Source organism: Protopterus annectens, chromosome 14.part0, assembly GCF_019279795.1.
Source record: "Protopterus annectens isolate FY-2018-M chromosome 14.part0, PAN1.0, whole genome shotgun sequence".
Lineage (NCBI taxonomy): Eukaryota > Metazoa > Chordata > Ceratodontiformes > Protopteridae > Protopterus > Protopterus annectens.
Genome location: NC_056748.1, coordinates 398,825,227 through 398,836,722, shown reverse-complemented (window position 1 = coordinate 398,836,722; position 11,496 = coordinate 398,825,227). Strand labels below are relative to the sequence as shown.

General features: G+C 38.2%; 1 protein-coding gene across 2 annotated transcripts in view; it reads left to right on the top strand.

Moving 5' to 3' along the window:
• The window catches only part of GNRH1 (gonadotropin releasing hormone 1), a 366,381-nt gene that overhangs the window by 89,386 nt on the left and 265,499 nt on the right, over positions 1-11,496 (top strand). The window lies entirely within an intron of this gene.

Genomic DNA, 11,496 nt, shown 5'->3' with positions numbered 1-11,496 from the left:
TACACAGTAACACTCACCATGTTGGGCAATTGCTTACTAGCTTGAAAAACAGGCTTTTGAATCAACTTTGTCTTACTGACCACACCACACATTCCATCCACCTCAACTGAGTACCATGCAGTATAATAAAAAAAGCAGGAGGTAAGATATTTTGTAGAAAACATAAACGCAACCACACAATCAATATGGACCACTGCCCTAACACCTCCTATTCCTAAATATATTAGCCACTGGAGTCAGGTGTAAAAGAAAAAAACTTCAAAGACCAATGCGCGTTAGGTTCAAGCAAGACACCCTTTATTACCTGCAGCAAGGAGACAAAGCATGTAGGTACAGGATTTGTCTGGCTTCTTGGTGATCAGTATGTTATTCTTATACAGTTCTCTTCATGTCACACAGAAAATGTTACTATTCTATTGCTGACGTAGTTAGACACAGCTTTCTGTATGTTCTACAGAAAATGTTACCAGACTTATTGCTGACATGGTCAGATTATTTGCTGTCTTGCAAAACATTTTGAGAAAAACCTGGCCTTGGGCTTATTTTAGCCCACCTTAACTTTTCAATTCTTCAATTGTACAGTTCTAATACATGTGTTACATTTTGTCTAGATTCAATGTACATTTCTAGCTTTAGTACAAGTAATGCTGACTATGGTTTAAACTTTCAAGCATCTATTGTTTTCTTTATCAAAGCTTCTAGCAGCTGCATACTTTCTCATGGCATAAGCAGAAATGAAATATCTCTTTGTTAAGTTTCATGACATTAGCAGAAATGAAATGTCTCTTGTTATTTTCATGACATTAGCAGAAATGAAATGTCGCTTGTTAAGTTTCTAATAGCTGTGCAGATTCATGCAGTGTGAACAGAATAAATGTGTTAACCCTTTTAAACCTCGAATGCACTAAGCATGCATATTACTATTATATATTTTTCTAACATTTCCCCCCTTTTAATACTTTTATTCTACTTTCAAGACAAGCATAAACAGTTTTTTCTTCCCCTAACCTCTTTCTGCTCAGGATTTGCAGTTAAGAGAGTCATTCAGTTTAAGCTCATGAAAGCATTTTCAGTTTTTTAGCAATTCTTCAAGTTCAGCACCTTGGTATAAGGTTTCTGAAACTGAAATGTCTATAAAATTTTTAATCAGTCTTTTTATGCAGGGGATGCAGCAGCACACACATACCACCAGTAGGATTATTCCTACACAGATGGCAATCAGAATGTTCATCGGGATGCTGCCCCAACCCCCAAACAATTTCTGGAAAAAGTCTGTCAATGGATTTGGTCCTGGTTTGGTCATGGCTGATACCTGCTGAATTACCTCAAGATGGTTGTCTATCTCATGTTTGTGGTCAGGAATATACGAACAGCATGACTCCTGGATTAAAGCACACGTACCTCCTCTCGCCGCTAGGGTGAAGTCAAGAGCCATACGATTTTGAAGTACCACTGTTCTCATGGCAGTCACTTCATCAGTCACCAATTCTAGGGCAGGAAAGGTTGCATTGCTCATTATTTCAAGAAGCTTAGACAATTTTCTCAGTTCCCAGATTGATTTCGTTGCTCCATATGCTGGCAGTACACCTGCCCGTGATATAACAGTATCACTCAAGTCCATTGCTCCCTAAGCCCACAGCATGATGGTTTTTCCAGCACGCATTGATTTGCACCACTGGATTGACAGGCTTCTTGATTTCTCAAACATTCCGAATTTTCCCTTGAGGTAAAACTGCTGTGTGTCATATGGCCAGAACCAGGTACCCCAAAAAACAATTGCCGGACCAATTCTCAGGTAGCCATTTATATGCTTTTCTACTGCATACAAAGTAACAATATTCTACTTTAGTAGTAACTTTACTATACCCTGGCTCTGCATGAAACATTTTTCTGTCGATTATGGACAGTTGTTTATAGAGATCAGCATTATGTTTTACTTCACCAATTGTCCTATGCATCAGTTCAACAAATTAATCATAAGTCTCGTTGCAATAGGATCCGATGTTATCAGGTTTAGTGTAGCATCTATAGGGAACAGTCACATTGCAATTGCTCCAACCCACTTTAACTGTATCATTCTTGTAAAAACACACAGTTCCCTTCTGTCGAACAGACAAGTGCAATGCTACTTTATCTTGTGATGTGACATCTGATGTATCATGAATTAGGTTTTCCCAGGTCTTGTTGGCTCCTAGGGGAACTGAAGTTAACAGTAACCCCCATATGCTGTTGGTAAAGCTGTGCAAATCCAGCAATTCAAAACATTGAAGGTTTCAACATACACATATTTGATTGCCTGTTAAGTGTTAAAGTTCAGATGCCACTCTGCACGCTTGTTCACTTCAATTTGTGTGGCTGAGAAAAGGAATGGCCACAACAAAAAGATTATTATCACTAGTACAGACAACAGGATGGTTATGCAATACTTTTGTGGAAATGGTTGTTCTGCATTTCTGTTTTCTCCGCCTCTTCCAAGTAGGTGTATTTGGATCTTACTGGATTCCGTCATCTTTACTTTGGACACGTGCTCTTACTCTCTGCCCTAATAGGACCTTCAGCACCGATGGTTTCTTCACTGGGGTTGAGATGGATCAGTCCTATTGATCTGACCCCCCTTTGTAGCCAGACTTTGTGCTGAGGGCCCCGATGGAGAGGTAAGATTTTTGTCTAACTCAAAGTTCTTAACCAGCTTGCAGTGCATCAGGTGTATCCACGAAGCTCGTTCTGGTATCTTGACTGCAGTGGGTGTCGAAAGAAGCACCTGGTAGGGACCTTCCCACCTTGGTGATGCCCAATTTTTTTCTCTTCACAGTTTTAATCCACACCCAGTCTCCTGCCGTCACTGCCACTTCTGATGTTTTGATTTGTTCTCTATCTTAAACAGAATTTGACTGCAACAGATGTTTAGAATTCAACAACTTTTTCATATATTCAGCTAGTGTGAAATCAGCTTCCTGGTCTGATGACATGAGAAGTTTCCACTGGGGTGTATAATGAGCCCTTCCAAATAGTTTTTCAAAAGGAGTCAATCCTTTTGCTGTAGGGACAGTTCTCATGCTCAGCAGTGCCAGGGATAAACAGTACAACCATATTTTTCCTGTCTCAGCTATTAATTTTCTCAATTTGTTTTTTAGTATACCATTATGCCTTTCAACTAGCTCTGCAGATTGCGGATGGTATGCACAATGATTTTTTAAAGAAATACCAAAATGCTTACTCAACTGCTGTATGGTTTGATTTACAAAGTATGTACCATTGTCACTGTAGATTCTTTCCGGATAACCAAACCTAGGAATGATTTCCTTGACAAGTACTTTTGCCACCGTAGCTGCATCTGGATTTTTGGTTGGAAAGGCTTCCACCCATCTGGAAAACATGTCTACAATGACAAGACAATACTTCTTATTTTCACATTTGTTCAATTCTATGAAATCCATACAAATAGTGTGAAATGGATATGGTGGTGTAGGGAAACTCCCTTGCTTGGGCTTTATCGCCCCCTGTGCATGATGTTTGTTACAAATCTGACACATCAAACAAAATTTTTTAGAGTTGTTTGTAAATCCGTACATTGTGAACACCTAGTTCACCAGCTGTACCATCCCCCCTGTTGAGACATGGCACTGCCCATGGCTCAACAAAGCTGCATAGTGAAACAAATTAGAGGGTAGTATCGGTTTTCCCTCTCGAGAGATGTACAGCCCCTTTTCGAGGGTTGCTCCTAGTTTTATCCATCGCTGTTTTTCAGTGTAGTGAGTGTCTGCATTGTTTTTAACATATCTAGATCTAAAGTTTCAGAGGGTTGTAATTCCTCATTTAAAAGAAATATTTCTGTGGCTGCTTGTTTTACAGCTGTATCAGCTCTCGCATTACCTTTTGAAATCCTATCTTGTTGCTTGGTGTGAGCTGTGCATTTACAAATGGCTACTTTCTGAGGTAACTGAATAGATTCTAAAATATCTAAAATAAACTGCGCATGATTTATAGGTTTGCCAGTAGATGTTATCATTCCCTGTTTTTTCCACTGTTGCGCAAAAACATGTACAGTAGAAAAAGCGTACTGGCTATCAGTAAAAATGTTTACACATTTACCCTTTGCTAAGGTACATGCCTGTGTCAGGGCAATCAATTCTGCTGCCTGTGCAGATAAGTTGTGTGGTAAAGGTTTTGCTTCTATAATCCCAGTATCAGAGACTACTGCATATCCTACTAGGTTCTGTCCTGCAGGACCCCTTTTGCACGAGCCATCCACATAGTATGTCACCTCGGCATCATCCAAGGGGACATCCGTGAGATCTTTTCTAGGTAGTGTCTTTTGCTCAATTACCTGCAGGCAGCGGTGCGGTGTGCCATCTGTAGGGGTCAGGAGCAGAGTAGAAGGGTGTAAAGTCATGCATCGTTCAATTGTCATATGAGGTTGGCTCAATAATATAGTCATACAGGAAAGATGCCTAGCAGGGGAAAGATATGCCACATTTTCTTGTAGTAAAATAATCGCAACTGCATGAGGTACTCTCAAAGTGAGAGGGTGGAACAAGACTACTGAGGCTGAAGCCTGTACTGCTATTGCGGCTGCAACTACTGCTTGTACACAGTGGGGTAAGGACCATGCCACTGGGTCTAGTTGTGATGAGTAGTAAGCAATGGGGCGTTGCTTATCCCCATGCTGTCATGTAACCCTGCTTACAATCTACAGTTTGGAAAAAATGTTTATGATAGTTTGGCAATCCCAGAACTAATGAGGACACTATTAACTGCTTTAGTTTACAGAAGGCAGATTCTTCCTCTGGTGTCCATTGTATCAAATCCTGTGCTGCCATAGGCTTCTTATATATAAGGTCAGTCAGAGGTGCAGAGTCCGAGGCATAGTTTGGAATCCAGCTCTGGCAAAAATTAGTTGTACCCAGGAAGGACATCATTTCCTTCTTGGTAGTGGGTTTTGGTGCTTGCAAAATTGCTATTTTTCTGTCCTCATCTAAAGTTCTACCTTCCTTGGATATTACATTTCCTAGGTATTTGACCTATTTTTTCCAAAGCTGCAGTTTATTTTTATTTACCTTATGTCCCTCAGTGGCTAAAAATCGTAGAAGTGCTATGGTATCTTCTCTACAATCCTGCTGGGTGGGGGCCGCCAGCAAGATGTCATCAACATAAAGTAAAATCTGACTGCCTCTTGGTGGGGTGAATTTTGTCAGTTTGCTTGACATTTCTTGTGACAATATCATTGTACTTTCAAAATATCCCTGTGGTAGTCGTGTATAATTGTACCTTTTCCCCTGAAATGTAAATGCAAACCAATACTGGGTGTCAGGGTGTATTGGTATCGAAAAGAACACATTGCTGATGTCTACCACAGAAAAATACTTTTATTGAGGTTTCAAATCATTCAACAGGGTGTGTGGATCTGACACCGTGGGTGCCCTTGGTATTACCGCATCATTTACGGCTTGTAAATCCTGGGCCATACGCCATTCTCCATTGGCCTTTTTAACTGGAAATAAGGGTGTGTTACATGGTGAATCGGGAGATTCTACTAGTATCCCTCCTTTAAGTAAGGCTGCTATAATAGTCTTTATCCCTGCCTCTGCATCTTTTCTTAAGGGATACTGTCTTTTTTGTGTTCTGAATGCTGACCTTGGCGTGATAGTAACTGGTCCCGCTGTACGAATGAGTCCTACATCTGATTTCCCTGTTGACCAGAGAGTCTCTGGTATGTCTCGTAAGGCATTCTCTTCCTCCTTTAATAGGAGTGTCAATCAGCTGTCCTCGCTAGACTGCAAGTGCACAGCTGGGTTGGTCTGAGTTATCCAATTCAATTTTTGTACTTGTATTCCCTGTTCTGATAGTTCTAGTTCTGCCTGTTTCTCCCATCTCGTGACTTTCTCTCCTAGATCTGCCCATTCTATATTTCTGTTTTTGGTTAAGCTAACATGTGGTAATCAATTAGATTTATAAAGTGCAAAGAACTCCTGGGGCAATGAACAGCTGGCTACACTGCTCCCTTCTGTGCCCCAGTACAGGTTATGCAATATCAATCTGTTTGCATGATTCTTAAATAATTCTTGTTCATGTGCCTTATCAGGTCCTGGCATGTTACAATAATACAGGGTACAGTGCAACAGGTGTTGCTTATCAATGTCAAGGGAGGGGAACTTACTGATGGCTACATTCATTAACTCTTTGGTCACAGTCCCTGGACCAGTCGTAACTAAGTCCTGGCTGTACCAATAAAACATTTCACCCTTCGATTGCACTACAAAAGTGTTAGTTTGTCACTGTGTTTCCATACCCTGCAAGGTTGGGACTACTGCTATACCAAATAGCTGCATAAGATCTCTGCCCAAGAGGTTTTCTGGGCATTTTGCAGAAACTACAATTTTGCTCCTTTGTGTCAATCCTGAAACTGGATCAGTTATTGCAATGTTACGGGAGAGAGGCTCCCGATACAGCTGTCCATTAGCTGCTTTGACCAGTATGTAATCAGGTGACTCTGTGTTTTCTGGCAGTTTGGAGGGGTGTATCAGGGTTCGTGATGCCCCTGAGTCACACAAAAATTTGACCTCCCTCCCTTCTACCAAGAGTGTAACTTCTGGTTTCATGTCTGCTAAATAGAGCTCCAAGCTCAATAAAGCTAGGTCTGATATTTCATTTTCTTCATTGTCACTAACTTCCTGCACTTCCTCTACTCCCTCTATCACATTCTCATTTGTCCTTTCTTTGCTAGCCCCTTCTAGTGATTCCTGACTACCATCTAGTCAGTCCTCACCCTCCTTGTCTTCCGTTGTTGCCTTTTTGTTTTTCTTGCAATCCCTTGCCAAATGTCCCTTTTTACCACATTTAAAACATTCTCCCCTTTTCTTTCGCCCTTCAAAGTCCTCTGATCACTGATCAGATTGTTTGTTTCCCTGTGCATTTTTCTTGCCCTTTTTCCCAGACTGTACTACATAAACTTCTGCTCCATCTTCTACAGAAAATACTTGAGCTTTCTTTTTCTTTTTGCTATTAAAATGCCTTTCGGCATGCCTAGCATATTCAAGTAATGATTGTAACCTGCTTGTACGATGGTCTACCATGTGTTTTGTAATAAAACTGCTTATAGGCGCACTACTGCCTTTTAAAAATGCATTCTTTAACTGCTGTTCATATGGGGAATCTTGTGTTTGATCTTCAGGAACCTGCATTCCACAGTGGTTATTAAAACATTCTAACAATCTGGCATAATACCGGTCAATTGTTTCATCTTCTTGTTGGATGCATTGATTAATGCAAGTCCAGTCTGCCTGAGGTTTCCATTTTTCAGAGATGCAGTCTGTAAGACCTTTTACTCTGGTGTCTAATTCTGCGCTTCTATGTGGGAGGGAGTCTTTGTGCAGCGTCACGGGGATTCCATTTCCCACTAATCATGTACCAATCTGGCCCTACAATTTGTCTAAATACTTTTTCTATCTCTTCTCCATTTAGGTTATAACTTAACCTCATTCCTTGTAAATCTTCTGAGAATTTTCTAAAATTAACCTTTGGATGGGGAATTCCCTCAGTGGCTTTCTGGATATCTTCTGGAGTCCAAGGTCTATACACTAAAATAGTTGGGTCCTTATTGTCTTGACCTGCCTGAGGATTGTGTACTTCTATAAGTGGGCATATTTCTTCTTCTTCACCTATAGATCATGAATTCTTAACTATTTGCCATAACTCAATATCTTTTTCTGAATTACCTGCCTTTGTTCGGGACCTGGTCCCGATTGGATCTCTAATTTTAGTCAGTTTTAGTTTCACAATATCTCTATCTTCAGTGACCACAGGATATAGTGGGGGTGGACTAACCTGTTCACTTGCTTCATATTCTGGTAAGGGAGGCGGAGGTGCTGATGCTATTACTAAGTTATTATCCTCCTTATCTAAAAACATTGCTTTTGAATCTTTGTTCTTTTGGTCTCTATGGTTTACTTCCTCCAGCCACCTGTGTGCCTGAGGAATTCCTAATTGACGTTGCTTTTTTACCCAACCTTTGGAATCATTTTTGAGTTGTTTGATAAGTTTGATAAGCGAAGATTTTTCTAATTTTCTGCTGAATTCGTATTTATTTACCCATTTTGAATAATATCTAATATTATCGGCGCGCTGCGGCTGCATATATTTTGCATCTTCCGTTAACGGCGGGTTTTGGGGTCTTTTTGTGCAATTATTACCCATTTTGTTCTACCCTTTTATCGTTACGTAACTTCTCTTAATTTTTAACGTGGTATCACGGATTTTGTTATAGTCTCTTCGGAATGACTGCCTACTTATTCTGTTTCTCCTGATCTATGACAAGACAGTAATCTTTTTTGTCCCTGACTTGTAAGAAAAATACAATCTGACAAAAACAATACACATCTAGTCCCTGATCTAAAACAGAAAAAAGTAGATTCACCTTACCTGAGCCCACGTGATTGATCACCGATATGCGGAGACCCGTCCTTCAGTCACAGATCAGAAAGTGGCTGTCCTCTTTTGAATGACAATTCAGTCGGAGGACTTTCCATATAAGAAGAACCAATTTGGTTTCTTCCCCGTACGGGTTCAACCACCTGGCCATCTGATCTGAGGTGAAGAGAGGGTTCCGGTCCAAAGGACCAATCTGTAAAAGGAAAAAACTTCAAAGACCAATGCACGTTAGGTTCAAGCAAGGCACCCTTTATTACTTGCAGCAAGGAGACAGAGCATGTAGGTACAGGATTTGTCTGGCTTCTTGGTGATCAGTATGTTATTCTTATACAGTTCTTTTCATGTCACACAGAAAATGTTACTATTCTATTGCTGACATAGTTAGACACAGCTTTCTGTATGTTCTACAGAAAATGTTACCAGACTTATTGTTGACATGGTCAGATTATTTGCTGTCTTGCAAAACATTTTGAGAAAAACCTGGCCTTGGGCTTATTTTAGCCCACCTTAACTTTTCAATTCTTCAGAACAAACACCACATATAAGCGCTTTCATCTCACAATGAGACTTCATCAGATACAACTATAACAATGCTACACCTACTATATATAATGTCTTAATGACCTTAATTAATTATACAATTAAACATTTTTAAAGCAATAGTATCACCTAACTTTTTTTAAAAAGCACATAATATCATTTTATGTCATAAACTTTATATACAATATAATACAATGCAAAAAAATGTTAAACATATATCAAAAGTGTGGTTAAAAATGTGTTAAATAAACACAGATAGATAAAATTTCTCCCTTCGAAGATGTTAAAAAATCGGATTTACAATGAATTTGTAATAGATTTGTAAAAGATCTGTGATAGGATAGAACTAAATATTCCTAAGGATGAAGTAAATGTACAAAACATATTATAACAAATATGTTAAACTTTTGTTGCCTTTTCAATAAGTGTAGGCTTAATACTAATGTATTCATTAAGACCTGGGGGGTAATTGGCCCTAAGTCTCAGTTGCCATCTTAATTCCCTATTTAGTAATAAATTCTTTAAATCACCCCCCCTGTTATTATTTGTAACCAAGTCAATAATACCAAATTTAAAACTACTAAAAGATGGATATAGTAGAATTGATTCAATTTTAGAGGAATATCTTTTGGAAAATAGAGTTGATAAATCAACATATAACTTTTTGAAACAAATACATCCTATTATTCCTCAGTTCTTTGGGGTACCTAAGGTACATAAATCTATATCTGAGCCCCAGTTTAGACCCATTGTATCAGCCAGTAATTCTAAAACACATCCACTAACAGTGTATATAGACAGTCTCACTAAAAATATTGTAACTAGGATGGAACATTTAATTAAAGATTCTTGGAAATTTCTTAGTAAATTAAATAAAGGATTGTGGTCAGAAAGCTGTATATTTTTAACTACTGATGTCAAGAATTTATTCACTTGTATACCACGGGTTGAGGGACATGAATTTTTTGAGGAAAGTATCCATAAACATTTGGACTTACCTTATGATCAGAGGTTATTAATTCTGGAATTAATGGAAGTGGTGTTGGACAATAATTATATAGTCTTCCAAGGTGAATATTACCAACAAACTAGTGGTGTAGCAATGGGGGCAGCTTGTGCCCCCATTTTTGCTAATTTAGTAATGTTAGAATGGGAGGAAAGATTTGTGTTAAATAGCATTTATAAGGAACATATGAAGTGCTACCTAAGATTTTTGGACGATATTTTTGTTATTTGGGATGGCACTAAGGAAAGTATAACTGATCTCATTGATTATTTGAACAAAACTACTAATTTTCTTTCTTTCACACACGTTGTTGATGATCATAGTATTAATTATTTGGACATCACTATTTATAAAATACAATTTGGTTTTAAGTCCAGAATTTTTCGTAAGGCCACATGGTATAATAGTTATTTGCACCACAATAGTTTTCATCCTTTCCACCAGAAAAGGAGTCTGATCAAGGGTCAAGCTGTCAGATTAGCTAGGATGACCTCTGACTTCTCTGACTTATTTGAAGAATTTATTTTTCTTGGTGAAAAGTTCATTGAGAGAGGATACCCCAGGGACCTAGTTGGTAAAGTACTGGAAGAAGTTTATAATGGCTGGGGTACTAAATACAAAGCCTTATTAGGTGAACCCTTTAAAATAGTGGGAGAATCTGATAAAGTAACAACAACAAAAAATTATCAGGGGGCATGTATTACTGAATTTAATATGTTTTCTGATTTTTTTACACAAATAGTGGAAGCCAATTGGTGTATATTAAAAACTAATAAGGAATTATATGAAGTGATAGGAAGTAAACCACACTTTATTTATAGGACAGGAATGAACTTCAAGAGATTTTTTGAAACAGCTGATAAGAATGTGAATAGCAAAAAGGCAACTAGCTCTTGTGGTAGATGTGCAAAATGTTCACACATTTTTAAGGAAGAATCTGTAAAATTGAATAATGGTTTGGATAGTGTTGTCAAATTTTGTAAAGGTAATTTTTATAGTAGAATATTGGTATATATGGCTATTTGTACACACTGTTCATCATTTTATATAGGGAAAAACCGAAAGGGCACTAAAAGATAGAATATATGAACATTTTATGACATTAGAACTAAAAAAGACACTAGTGCCCTATACAAGCATTCAGTTTCCTGTCCATCTTTTAGTAGTTTTAAATTTGGTATTATTGACTTGGTTAAAAATAATAACGGGGGGGGGTGAGTTAAAGAATTTATTACTAAATAGGGAATTAAGATGGCAACTGAGACTTAGGGCCAATTATCCCCCAGGTCTTAATGAATACATTAGTATTAAGCCTGCACTTATTGAAAAGGCAACAAAAGTTTAACATATTTGTTATAATATGTTTTGTACATTTACTTCATCCTTAGGAATATTTAGTTCTATCCTATCACAGATCTTTTACAAATCTATTACAAATTCATTGTAAATCCGTTTTTTTAACATCTTCGAAGGGAGAAATTTTATCTATCTTAAACACACTTTTGATATATGTTTAAAATAGT